Consider the following 14316-nt stretch of genomic DNA (forward strand, 5'->3'; position numbering starts at 1 on the left):
AAATGGCTACTTAGTACTGCACCCATTCTCCTGTCTCCTAATTTTTCCAAACCATTTCCATTAAAAGTTGATGTATGCAAGTCTGGGGTAGGGGCAGTACTCCTACGAAAATCAGGGGAAGAGAGCTTGCAGTCTGTGGCTTACTTCTTTGCTAAGTGTCAACCTCACCAGAGGGCCTACACCATAACTGAGAAAATAGCCCTTGCTCTGATACTTGCGCTGGAACATTTTGAGGTCTACGTGGGGCAGTCGTTCTAAGTGTCAAAGTCTACAGCGATCGCAATCCGCTGGTCTACCTCAACCCCATGAAAAACCACAACACATGTCTAATGAGAGGGAGTCTCAGGCTGCAACTTTATAATTATAACATTAAAATTATATATATTGGCCGGCAAGGATAATAAGCAGGCCGATTCCCTTTCCCGTATTTAAATTAAGGTTAGGAGTGTTAGGGACTATATAGGTAGCTTTGCACTCCCCCCCCTCATTTTGTTTATAAAAAATGTGTTTTAATGTTGTTGGTGGGTTTTTTTTATGGTGAGGGGACATTCTGCTACCCTCCCCAGGTGCCAGGAACCAACGTTAGCTCTACTGTCTGCTGTCTCCCTTTAGGATAGAATTTGACTTTAAGCCTCTAGAAAAGTTGAGCCCTATCTAACGAGTTGGATGGTTGAGAGGAAAGGCATTTCCATTATTATTCAGTGCCATCGCAGCACAGTATCCTTGGAGGTGGAAGCCTAATCCTTTCGGGGTGGGGGTGTAGCATGCAAAGAATGTTACACACTCACATATAGGCTGCCTCCCAATCAGCGAACCATTTGCTAAGGGTTCAACCAATCTTTTTAGGGTACCCGTTGTTAAATCAGTACCTTGGTTCATTGTCCAAACATATTCGAGCCCGCCAAATGCTGAGGCAATCGCAGTCAGTACATGCAAAACTTGCCTATTACCTGGTTGATTATGGTGCTCTCTCTCTCTCTGGCTTTCGTTTTGCCATTCTTTGTCACCATGTGGTACACATATATTCAACTACTGTATACAGTGTGCATAAGTCTACATAATTGAATATATCTGGTGAAGGAAATACAGCTTAAATATTACTGAGTTTGCTTAGGACCGAAAACTCAGTATAACCAGGTTACAAGCCATTCTTTACCTGTGTTCATAATAACCACCCACCAGCTGTTCCATCCTCTCGCTATACCATACCACTCTCCAGCTATACCACACTACAGCTATACCATCCTTCACCCATACCACCCTCCAGCTATACCACCCTCCAGCTATTCCACCCTTCAGCCACACTACCCTCCAGCCATACCACCCTCCAGTTATATCACCCTCCAGCTATGCCACCCTCCAGCTATGCCACCCTCCAGCCATACCACCCTCCAGCTTTTCCAACCTCTAGTTATACCACCCTCCAGCTATACCACCCTACAGTCATGCGAGCCTCCAGCTATACCACACTCTAGTTATACCACCCTCCAGCCATTCCACCCTCCAGGTATACCATCCTCCAGGTATACCACTCTCCAGGTATACTACCCTCCAGCCATACCACCTTCCAGGTATACAACCCTCCGGCCATACCACCCTCCAGCGACACCACCTTCCAGTCACACCACCCACCCGCTATACCACCCTTGATCTATACAATCCTCAAGCTATACCACCCTCCAGTAATATTACCCTCCAGGTATACCACCCTCCTGCTATACCACCATAAAGCAATACCACCGTCCAGCTATACCACCCTCCAGGTAAGCTTTACCACCTTCCAGGTATACCACCCTCCAGTCAGGACGTCTTTCAGCCATACCACCCTCAATCCAGGACACCTTTCAGCCATACCATTCACCAGCTATACCACCTTCAGGCTACACCACCCTCTAACCATACCACCCACCAGCTATATCACCCTCCAGCCGTACCACCCTCCAGGCATACCATCCCCCAGCTATACCACCTTCCAGGTATACCACCCTATGGTAATACCACCCTCCAGCCAAAACACCTTCCAGCCATACCAACCTCCCGTTATACGACCCTCCAGCTATACCACCCTCCAGGTATACCACCCTCCTGCTATACAACCTTCCAGGTATAACACCCTCCAGCTATACCACCCTCCAGCTATACCACCCTCCAGCCATACCACCCTCCAGCCATGTCATCGTCCAGCTATACCACCCTCCAGGTATACCACCCTCTAGCCATACCATCTTCCAGGTACACCATCCTCCGGCCATACCACCCTCCAGCCATACCACCCTCCGGCCATTAAACCCTCCAGGTATTCCACCCTCCAGCTATACCACCCTCCAGCTATACCACCCACAAGCTATACCACCCTCAAGCTATACCACCCTCAAGCTATACCACTTTCCAGGTATACCACCCTCTGGCCATACCACCCTCCAGCCATACCACCTTCCAGCCATACCACCCTCTCGCTATACCACCCTCCATCTATACAGTCAACAAGTTATACCACCCTCCAGCAATATCACCCTCCAGGTATACCACCCTCCAGCAATACCACCGTCCAGCTATGCCACCAGGCAAGTAAGCTATACCACCTTCCAGGTATACCACCATCCAGCCATGACACCTTCCAGCCATACCACAGTCAAGCCATACTGTTCACCAGATATACCACCTTCCGGCTACACCACCCTCCATCTAAACAGTCCTCAAGTTATACCACCAACCAGCTATACCACCCTCCATCCATACCACCCTCCAGGTATACCACCCTCCAGCCATAACACCTTCCAGCCATACCACCCTCCCGCTATGCCACACTCCAGCTATACCACCCTCCAGGTATACCACCCTCCAGCTGTACCACACTCCAGCTATACCACCCTCCGACCATACCACCCTCCAAGCATATCACCCTGGGGCCATTCCACCCTCCAGGTATACCACCCTCCAGCTATACCACTCTCCATTTATACCACCCTCCTACTATACCACTTTCCAGGTATACCACCCTCCGGCCATACCACCCTCCAGCCATACCACCTTCCAGCCATACTGCCCTCCCGCTATACCACCCTCCATCTATACAATCCTCAAGTTATACCACCCTCCAGCAATATCACCCTCCAGGTATACCACCCTCCAGCAATACCACCGTCCTGCTATGCCACCCTGCAGGTAAGCTATACCACCTTCCAGGTATACCACCCTCCGGCAATACCACCCTCCAGGCATATCACCCTAGGGCCATTCCACCCTCCAAGTATACCACCCTCCTGGTATACCACCCTCCAGCTATACCACCTTCCATTTATACCACCCTCCTACTATACCACTTTCCAAGTATACCACCCTCCAGCCATAACACCTTCCAGCCGTACCACCCTCCAGGTATACCACCCTCCAGCCATACCACCCTCTAGTTATGCCATTCTCCTGGTATACCACCCTCCACGGATACCACCCTCCAGCAATATAACTCTCTAGCTATTCCACCCTCCAGCTATACCACCTTCCAGGTATACTACGCTCCCACCATACCACCTTCCAGCTATACCACCTTCCACGTATACCTCCCTCCAGAAATACCACCCTCCAGCCATACCACCCTCCCGTTATACCACCCTCCAGCAATTTCACCCTCGAAGTATACCCCCTTCCAGCTATACCATCGTCCAGCTATACCACCCTCCAGGTAAGGTATACCACCTTCCAGGTATACCACCCTCCAGGCATGACACCTTCCAGCCATCCCACCCTCAAGAATACCACTCTCCAGGTATACCACTCTCCAGCTTTACCACTCTCCAGCTTTACCACTCTCCAGTTATACCACCCTCCAGTCATACCACCCTAGAGCTATACCACCCTCCAGGTTTGTCACCGTCCAGCTATATTACCCTCCAGCCATACCATCCTCTAGTTATACCATCCACAGGTATACCGCCCACCAGCTATACCACTTTCCAGGTATACCACCCTCCAGCCATATCACCCTTCAGCCATACCACCCTCCCGCTATGCCACCCTCCATCTATGCAATCCTCAAGCTATACCACCCTCCAGCAACATCATCCTCCAGGTATACCACCCTCCAGCAATACCACGGTCCAGCTATGCAACCCTGCAGGTAAGCTGTACCACCTTCCAGGTATACCGCCCTCCAACCATGGCACCTTCCAGCCATACCACTCTCAAGCTATACCATTCACCAGCTATACCACCCACCAGCAATTCCACCCTCCAAGTATACTACCCTCCAGGCATACCACTCTCTAGGTATACCACCCTCCTGCCATACCACCCTCCAGTCATGCCATCCTCCAGGTATGCCACCCTCCACGGATACCACCCTCCAGCAATATCACCCTATAGCTATACCACCCTCCGGGTAAACCATCCCCCAGATATACCACCTGCCAGGTGTACCACGCTCCTGCCATACCACCCCCCAGCAATACCACCGTCCAGCTATACCACCCTCAAGCCATTCCACTCTCCAGCTATACCACCCTCCGGTTATACCACCCTCCAACCATACCACCCTCCAGCTATACCACCCTCCAGGTATACCACTTTCCAGCTATACCACCTTCCAGGTATACCACCCTCCGGTCATACTACCCTCCAGCCACACCACCTTTCAGCCATACCACCTTTCAGCCATACCACCTTTCAGCCATACCACCCTCCCTCTATACCACCTTCCACCTATACTACCCTCAGCTATGCCACCCTCCAGCAATACCACCCTCCAGGTATACCACCCTCCAGGTATACCACTCTCCAGGTATACCACCCTCCAGCCATACCACCCTCCAGCCATACCACCCTCCAGCCATGCCATCCTTCAGGTATACCACCCTCCACGGATACCACCGTCCAGCAATACCACCCTCCCGCTATATCACCCACCAGTCATACCACTCTCCAGGTATACCACCCTCCAGCTTTACCATTCTCCAGCTATACCACCCTCCAGTTATACCACTCTCGAGCTATACCACCCTCCAGGTAAACCACCCTCCTGCCATACCACCCTCCAGCTATACCACCGTCCAGGTATACCACCCTCCAGGTACACAACCGTCCATGTATACCACTCTCTCGTTATGTTACCTTCCCTCTGTGCCACCCTCCAGCCTTACCACTCTCCAGGTATACAGCCGACTAGTTATACCGCCCTCCGGCTATATCACCCTCTTTTAACTCCTTCCAGCCGCAATTCCTTCTTTCTTACCCTTTACCCTATTTTTCTTCCTCTTCCTTTCCTTCTCTCTCACCAAATCTTCCCCCTTTCCTCTATTTTCCTTTCCCTCCCTTCTACTCTACCTCTTTTTCTCTTTCTTTCCTTTCAGTGTTTCCTACATACGTCCCTCTCACTTTCTTTCTCTTCCTCTCGTCATACCTCCCACTTTTTTTTCTTTCCTTATCCCACCTTTTAAATTTTCTCCCTGCCTCTTTCTTCTCCTTCCTTCCAGTAAACCTCTCTATTTACCTTCCTCCCTCAAACAAAAGCGCTCTCTCTCTCTATTCCTCCCTCCCAATATAATTCTCTTTCTGCCTTGCTCCCTCCCACTACATCTTTCTAACTCCCTTCCTCCCTCCTTCCAAAGCTCGCTACCACCCTCTCTCTTTCTCTTCTTCCCTCTCTCTCCGTCTTTCTATCTGTCTTCACACTTCCCATCCTGCCTCCCTTCTTAACTCCCCCCCCCTCCTTAGCATCCTCTCTCCTTAATTCCCTTCCCCCTTCGCTGCCTGCCTTCTTCTCCCCTTCCCTCCTCTCTCTTCATCTTATCCTCCTTTCCTAACAATGTACTTCCTTCTCTCCCTTCCTCCCTCTCTGACAATTTACAATATCCACTTATTACCAAGTTTTGTTTTATAAGTGAAGGCTTCATAAGCAACCAGGCACTTCGTTACCAGAGAATGTAAATAAGACGTCATTATGTTGTCAACAACACTTCCTTCCCCTCTCCTCTCGCTCATGATTTATTTTCCACATTTGCGCCTGTCTCTCTATTCACTATTAAAATGACTTCAGTTTACTTTTTTGCAAGGTAAAGTTAGTGAATTAGCTGAAAAGTAGCAAGTGCCATGGAGATGGGATGGGATACCTGGCTCTGGTGAAGGTGAGGCAGCATTGACCAACTCTGTCGAGGGAAGCCATTGCTAGGTGGTCTAGTGCATAAACTGTTGGAAGATAGAAGTATTTGTATTAATGGCAAACAAATGGGTTGCACCACGAGGGATGAAAGCTGCAAAATTTGCAAAAATCTCTGGAAATTGTTCAAAAAACATGAATTTTCATCTTATAGTTAAAAATAATATCATAGGAATTTGTCAGCAAAGAAAATGATAAACTCTCATAACTCCTATATTAATAGTAGGAACAGTAGATATTAGACAAGAGCCAAGATTAATTGCATTTGCAGGAAACATACATATTATTGCAGTAACACATCTGGTTCAACCTGAAGAAGAGAGACATGCATGCTGAAAGTCATATACAAGTCTACAAATTATTCCACACCGATTGAGTCAACAGGAAAGATGGTGAAGACATATATGTCACAAATAATTTAAAGTGTTTCATTACACAAAATATAAAGGTTAATTAAGCAAGGAGTACTAGATTTACTTTGCATTGTTTCTCGAAGGACGTAAAAAGCTATCTTTGGGATTGTTCACTGAAGTCAAAGGTCACGGGAGGTTGCTATCTATTCTGAGCTGTCTTGAGGAATTGGTGTGGACCATTATAAAGCACCTTTTCTTGCTCCTGTAGTGTTTTGGAGTTAGAGTTCAAGATCCACGGGAGGGGTTCCAACCATATGTAGCATTTTGCCTAGACGAGGTTAGATAAGTACTGCAAGAAAGTTGCAGTTCCACTCATTGAAAACTAGGACAATTTGTTAGCAACCATAATATGTATCTAGGGATGTTAGCGTTAGCCAGTTCTGTCGAGCTGGCTGTTACTGACTTGCTAGACTTTACACTGATAGAAAATAGAAGTATGGTTGTGTGTGGAAAACAAATAAGTTGCAGCACGAAGGATGAAAGTAGCAAAAATTGCCAGGATACCTCAGGTAAATGTTCAAAAGTTATGACTTTTCATCATGTACTTACTAATACAAGCAAAGAAATTGGTCATTTTGCAGAAACAGTAGAGGGAGGTGAGTGCCTAACTTCTTTAAGGTTTACTATACTAAGAGTTGGAGCCCTAGAACTAGGATAGATGCGCTTCAATTAACTGAATATGTAGAAGGCAAAAACATTGCTATAACAGAGACTGGTTCAGCCTGAAATATAGAGAAATGCCTTCTAAATGCCAAATACAGTTCTATAAATTATTCACATCGTAGAGTCAGCAAAGAAATTGTGGTGTAATGAAGATGTATGTCAGAGATAATTTAAACAGTTGCATTAAACAAGATATAGAAGTGGAGGTGGTGGACACAATCTATTTGGTTACAGCTTCTCCAAGGACATGAAATACTAATCTTGGGTGTAATTTGCAGAAGCACAAACCTAAATAAGGAACATGGTAAACCTTTGTGGGTCGAAATTACTTAGTCATCTAGTGACGAGAATGCTGTTTTAAAGAGAGATTTAACTTTGACCACATTGACAGGAAATCTGTTGGTCTAGCGACTGTCTACATACCGTATAATTCTGGATGGTATTTTAAAATCGGTTTGTGACAGAATCAAGTATAGGAAATAATCTGCTTGACTTGGTTCTTGCTAATAAAGAATCACTAATTAATAATCATAAGGTTAACGATGAGTTTGGGGAAAGCCATCACAAATCACTCATTTTCAATCAATTATGGACTTACTTTACTAACTGCAATCAAGTCAAGGTCCTTGATTTTCGTGTAGTCGATTTTGTGGGGCTCAGGGATTACCTGGCTAGAGCGGACTTGTGTGACCTGGTGATTATTCTGTGGAGCAGGTAAGTGGAAATAGTTTCCTATATGACACTTTTTAAAGCAAATTTCAAGCTACCTGTCAACATGTGTTTCAAATAGGAATTTTAGATTAACCAAAAACAACCTTAAAAAGATAAATAAATAAAATCATTTCTTATGTCAAAAGAGAGGTATTTACAAGCCAATCAGAAGAGGAGAGCAACATTAAAAGAAATCAATATATTCAAGCACAGATAAAAATAAAATAAAGGAGTGAATTTAGGCCTTGGGGAGAAAATAGGCACACTTAAACGTTGCTCAGGTTAACTTACTGTCAGTGACAAAAGGAAATGTATACAATTTTCATCACTTATTTCCTCCATTTTTACGCAGGAAGATACTAACGAAATTCCAGATATATAAAGTTAAAGGTCAGGACGAAAATGAGTTATGTCAGATCAGTCATTAGTGACATGGCCATGGTGAACTGTTCTCAAAGGTTATTCAGGATTATAAGGAGAAACATACCATCCTATTACCTTGTCTTTTCAGCTTATCAATCACTATTCCACTTTATATTGATAAGTGAAAATAACAAATTTTATACCTATTTACAAAGCAGAAGACAAATTGGCCTAACATCTATTGTAGAGATATTGAAGGAATCAGTAATTGTCAAAAATATTAGATCTCAGACGGTTTTACAAAGGGGTGTTCCTTCAGTCTTGAGGTGTTTCAAGTGGTAGATCATAATAATAGATATGATACTGTGTGTATGGACTTCAGTAAGGCTTTTGATAGAGTTTATCACAAGAGACTGTTGAGGAAAATAGAGGCCCATTATCTAGGAAGGATTTTTTTTCTGGATCGAGGCATGGTTGACAGGTAGACAACAAAGAGTTTACATAAATATGGAGAAATCACAGTGGGGACGCGTCACAAGCGGTGTTCTAGAGTTAACAGTGTTGGGTCCTTCGTTGTTCATAATACAGATAAAGGACTTAGATGAGGGAATAAATAGCGGCATCAGCAAGTTTGCTGATGACACTAAAATAAGCCATCAGATTAATTCTGTTAAGGACATCAGATACTTAAAGTCAGTGCTGGATCAGCCGTTGACTACGTGCAGTAACAGCCTAGTAAACCAAGCCCTGATCCAGCTGGAGGCCTGGCCGTGGACTGGGCCACAGGGGTATTCATCCCAGGAATATCCTCTAGGTAGACTCCAGGTAGGTAGGTAGACACTGAGTGCTACAGAAAGATGTGAATAGGTTGTTGCAGTAGTCCTCATGTTATTCTTCAACTTTATATATACTTGTTTAAGCTTTATTTAGATTATGCTGCACAGTTCTAGTGTTCGTATTGCAGAATGGTCATAAATGCCCTGGAAAACATACAGAGAAAGATGTCAAAGTTGATCCCCTATATCAGAATTCTTTCCTCTCTTCATAGAACGACGGCACAGGATCTGTTCTCTTTTTCTCTGTCTCTCTGTCTTCGTGGAGAGGCGTAGAATTTAGAATGGGGATATGATTGAAGTGTATACATGGAAGACAGGAATAAATAAAGGGGGTATAAATAACCTGCTAGAAACATCTAAGACAGGACTTGCAGCAATAGGTTTTTAAGTTGAAGATAAAAAACAGATTTAGAGATGATATAGTAAAGTTTCGGTTTGGTAATAAAGTTGTGGATGAGTTTAACTCCCGAGAAGCGTCACTGAAGCGAGACAGTTGGGTAGTTTCAAAAATAGGTTTGAGAAATATATGAGAGTGAGTTTGACTTCTTAGAATAGGCCAGTAGGCCTACCTGTTGCAGTGATCCTCCTTTCTTATATTCATATGTTCTTATGAAACATGCGGCCACTGGTATAATAAAGGAAGTGAAAGGTATTATGAGGGAAACGTGGCAGGGCCACCAACACTAATAGAAGGGAAACAGGTTGAAGACAGAGGCATTATAAGGAGGAAAATGTGTCAGAATCACAATCATTATAAGGAGTGTAACGTGTATTGGACGCTGGAGTTACCAGGAAGTTAACGAGTTGCAGCAGCAAGTATTATTTGGACTGTAACTTGTAGGGGCTAACTGATCATGTATTTAAACACCAGAATGACATTTATAGATAAAACTGAAGCCGAAATAACAGCAGTTAAAATTTTATACAGCTATTTTTGAAGGCTTTAAAAACAACTTGTCCAGCCTATGATAACGTCTACTCAAGTTTTTCCTACATGTCTAATGTGAGTAACAAGTGGCACTCATGCTTATATAAATTAAATAATTTTTATTGCTAGAATTTATTACCAGCGAGATGAGTAAAGGAATTAATACATTGAATGTCTGATGGATTTTATTGAAATGAAACTTATTTTGTTGATATAAAACTGAACCAATAAAGTAGCTATTTTTAACCTTATTTTAGATCAAAGACCAAAGAGACAAAAGCAGCATTGTTGCAAACTTGCTGCAACACGTGGTGTTTATTGCAATTATCACCATGTTAAGGTATTGATTACTAACTTTATTGATCACTAACTCTGCTAGTCAATTTTATTGACTCGCCTCATTGATCATCTTTATTGAGCAATATACATTGATTAATTTTATTGAAATAATAATGTCCAACTTTAATGATCACCATCATTATTAACAACAAACTTCATCCAACACCATAAATTGCTCATCAGAATCTTTTTCTAATTTTATGATTACTTTCATAACGGAATTGAAATTGAAGGTTATAATTAGCTTTCTTCTTTTTCTTCTTCTTCATCTCCTCCTCCTCCTCCTCCTCCTCCTCCTCCTCCTCCTCCTCACCCTCTTCCTTACTCTCTTCATCCTCCTCCTCATAACGTTAGGTAAGTTTTCTAAGGTTCTTTTGGTATAAAAGAACTACTTTTTACATTAACATAATTAACAAAAAAAATTTTTAAATGTATAAGAGAAAATTTTAGAAAGGACTTAATTTTAAATTAGTTCTTGTTAATTGACCAGTTTTACGTATTTGGCACGACATATATATATATATATATATATATATATATATATATATATATATATATATATATATATATATACATATATATATATATATATATATATATATATATATATATATATATATATATGTATATATATATATATATATATATATATATTTATGTGTGCAGAATAGGCAGAACTTGCGATCTTGGCTTAAATAGCAACGCTCATCTTGCCATATAGGACAAGCGAAAATTTGTGTATGCAATAATTTCGCCAAAATCATTCTGAACCTAATGGAAAAAATATATTTCACTGTGTTTGTTTAGTATTAAATTATTTTAAACAAATCTAAAATATATTTAGTTGGGTTAGGCTAAAATAAATTGTTCTTGTTATAATAAGGTTAGGTAAGTTTTCTAAGATTCTTCTGGAGCAAAATTAAAAATTTTTACACTAACATTAATGAAAAAAATATATCTTCAAACGTATAAGAGAAAATTTTAGAAAGGACTTAATTTTAAATGAGTTCTTGCTAATTGGTCAGTTTTACATATTCGGCACGACATATATATATATATATATATATATATATATATATATATATATATATATATATATATATATATATATATATATATATATATATATGAGAGAGAGAGAGAGAGAGAGAGAGAGAGAGAGAGAGAGAGATTTTAAGTAATATTAAAAAAATTGAGATTGGTCAATTATACATTTATTAGAATTTGTCTATAAAAAATTACGTTAGGTTAGTTTAGGTGAGATTAGAATTCAGTGTAAACCTTAGGGAAGTGGTGGAACGGGAGACTCGCAGCATGAATGTGCAGCCCACAAACCTGCATTAACTGTGTCACTATATCATGTCAATAAGGATCAGGATCTTTAAGGCATGTTTCCAATTGCTTGTTGAATCCATGCAAGGAAGAATTCAAGCTATCGTGGTGGCAAAAGGATGTTTAATCCAGTACTAGAAGGATGTTCCTATTAAAGTGGTCACTGAGTGTGTGCGCGTCTGTGTATTCACCTATTTGTGATTTCTGGGGTCGAGACACAGTTCCTGGCCCGCCTCCTAGCTGCGTACGCGCGCGCATGTGTGTGTGTGTGTGTGTGTGTGTGTGTGTGTGTGTGTGTGTGTGTGTGTGTGTGTGTGTGTGTGTGTGTGTGTGTGTGTGTGTGTGTGTGTGTGTGTGTGTGTAGTACTCACCTAGTTGAGGTTGCGGGGGTCGAGTCCGAGCTCCTGGCCCCGCCTCTTCACTGATCGCTACTAGGTCACTCTCCCTGAGCCGTGAGCTTTATCATACCTCTGCTTAAAGCTATGTATGGATCCTGCCTCCACTACATCGCTTCCCAAACTATTCCACTTACTGACTACTCTGTGGCTGAAGAAATACTTCCTAACATCCCTGTGATTCATCTGTGTCTTCAGCTTCCAACTGTGTCCCCTTGTTACTGTGTCCAATCTCTGGAACATCCTGTCTTTGTCCACCTTGTCAATTCCTCTCAGTATTTTGTATGTCGTTATCATGTCCCCCCTATCTCTCCTGTCCTCCAGTGTCGTCAGGTTGATTTCCCTTAACCTCTCCTCGTAGGACATACCTCTTAGCTCTGGGACTAGTCTTGTTGCAAACCTTTGCACTTTCTCTAGTTTCTTTACGTGCTTGGCTAGGTGTGGGTTCCAAACTGGTGCCGCATACTCCAATATGGGCCTAACGTACACGGTGTACAGGGTCCTGAATGATTCCTTATTAAGATGTCGGAATGCTGTTCTGAGGTTTCCTAGGCGCCCATATGCTGCAGCAGTTATTTGGTTGATGTGCGCTTCAGGAGATGTGCCTGGTGTTATACTCACCCCAAGATCTTTTTCCTTGAGTGAGGTTTGTAGTCTCTGGCCCCCTAGACTGTACTCCGTCTGCGGTCTTCTTTGCCCTTCCCCAATCTTCATGACTTTGCACTTGGTGGGATTGAACTCCAGGAGCCAATTGCTGGACCAGGTCTGCAGCCTGTCCAGATCCCTTTGTAGTTCTGCCTGGTCTTCGATCGAGTGAATTCTTCTCATCAACTTCACGTCATCTGCAAACAGGGACACCTCAGAGTCTATTCCTTCCGTCATGTCGTTCACAAATACCAGAAACAGCACTGGTCCTAGGACTGACCCCTGTGGGACCCCGCTGGTCACAGGTGCCCACTCTGACACCTCGCCACGTACCATGACTCGCTGCTGTCTTCCTGACAAGTATTCCCTGATCCATTGTAGTGCCTTCCCTGTTATCCCTGCTTGGTCCTCCAGTTTTTGCACCAATCTCTTGTGTGGAACTGTGTCAAACGCCTTCTTGCAGTCCAAGAAAATGCAATCCACCCACCCCTCTCTCTCTTGTCTTACTGCTGTCACTATGTCATAGAACTCCAGTAGGTTTATGACACAGGATTTCCCGTCCCTGAAACCATGTTGGCTGCTGTTGATGAGATCGTTGCTTTCTAGGTGTTCCACCACTCTTCTCCTGATAATCTTCTCCATGATTTTGCATACTATACATGTCAGTGACACTGGTCTGTAGTTTAATGCTTCATGTCTGTCTCCTTTTTTAAAGATTGGGACTACATTTGCTGTCTTCCATGCCTCAGGCATTCTCCCTGTTTCGATAGATGTATTGAATATTGTTGTTAGGGGTACACATAGCGCCTCTGCTCCCTCTCTCAATACCCATGGGGAGATGTTATCTGGCCCCATTGCCTTTGAGGTATCTAGCTCACTCAGAAGCCTCTTCACTTCTTCCTCGGTTGTGTGCACTGTGTCCAGCACATGGTGGTGTGCCCCACCTCTCCGTCTTTCTGGAGCCCCTTCTGTCTCCTCTGTGAACACTTCTTTGAATCTCTTGTTGAGTTCCTCACATACTTCACGGTCATTTCTTGTTGTCTCTCCTCCTTCCTTCCTTAGCCTGATTACCTGGTCCTTGACTGTTGTTTTCCTACTGATGTGGCTGTACAACAGTTTCGGGTCAGATTTGGCTTTCGCTGCTATGTCGTTTTCATATTGTCTTTGGGCCTCCCTTCTTATCTGTGCATATTCGTTTCTGGCTCTACGACTGCTCTCCTTATTCTCCTGGGTCATTTGCCTTCTATATTTCTTCCATTCCCTAGCACACTTGGTTTTTTCCTCCCTGCACCTTTGGGTAAACCATGGGCTCATCCTGGCTTTTTCATTATTCCTGTTACCCTTGGGTACAAACCTCTCCTCAGCCTCCTTGCATTCTGTTGCTACATATTCCATCATCTCATTAACTGGCTTCTCTGCCAGTTCTCTGTCCCACTGAACCCCGTTCAGGAAGTTCCTCATTCCTATGTAGTCCCCTTTCTTGTAGTTTGGCTTCATTCGTCCTGGCCTTCCTGCTTCTCCCTCCACTTTTAGCTCTACT

The sequence above is a fragment of the Cherax quadricarinatus genome, chromosome 34, assembly GCF_038502225.1.
Source record: "Cherax quadricarinatus isolate ZL_2023a chromosome 34, ASM3850222v1, whole genome shotgun sequence".
In the NCBI taxonomy this organism is placed as follows: domain Eukaryota; kingdom Metazoa; phylum Arthropoda; class Malacostraca; order Decapoda; family Parastacidae; genus Cherax; species Cherax quadricarinatus.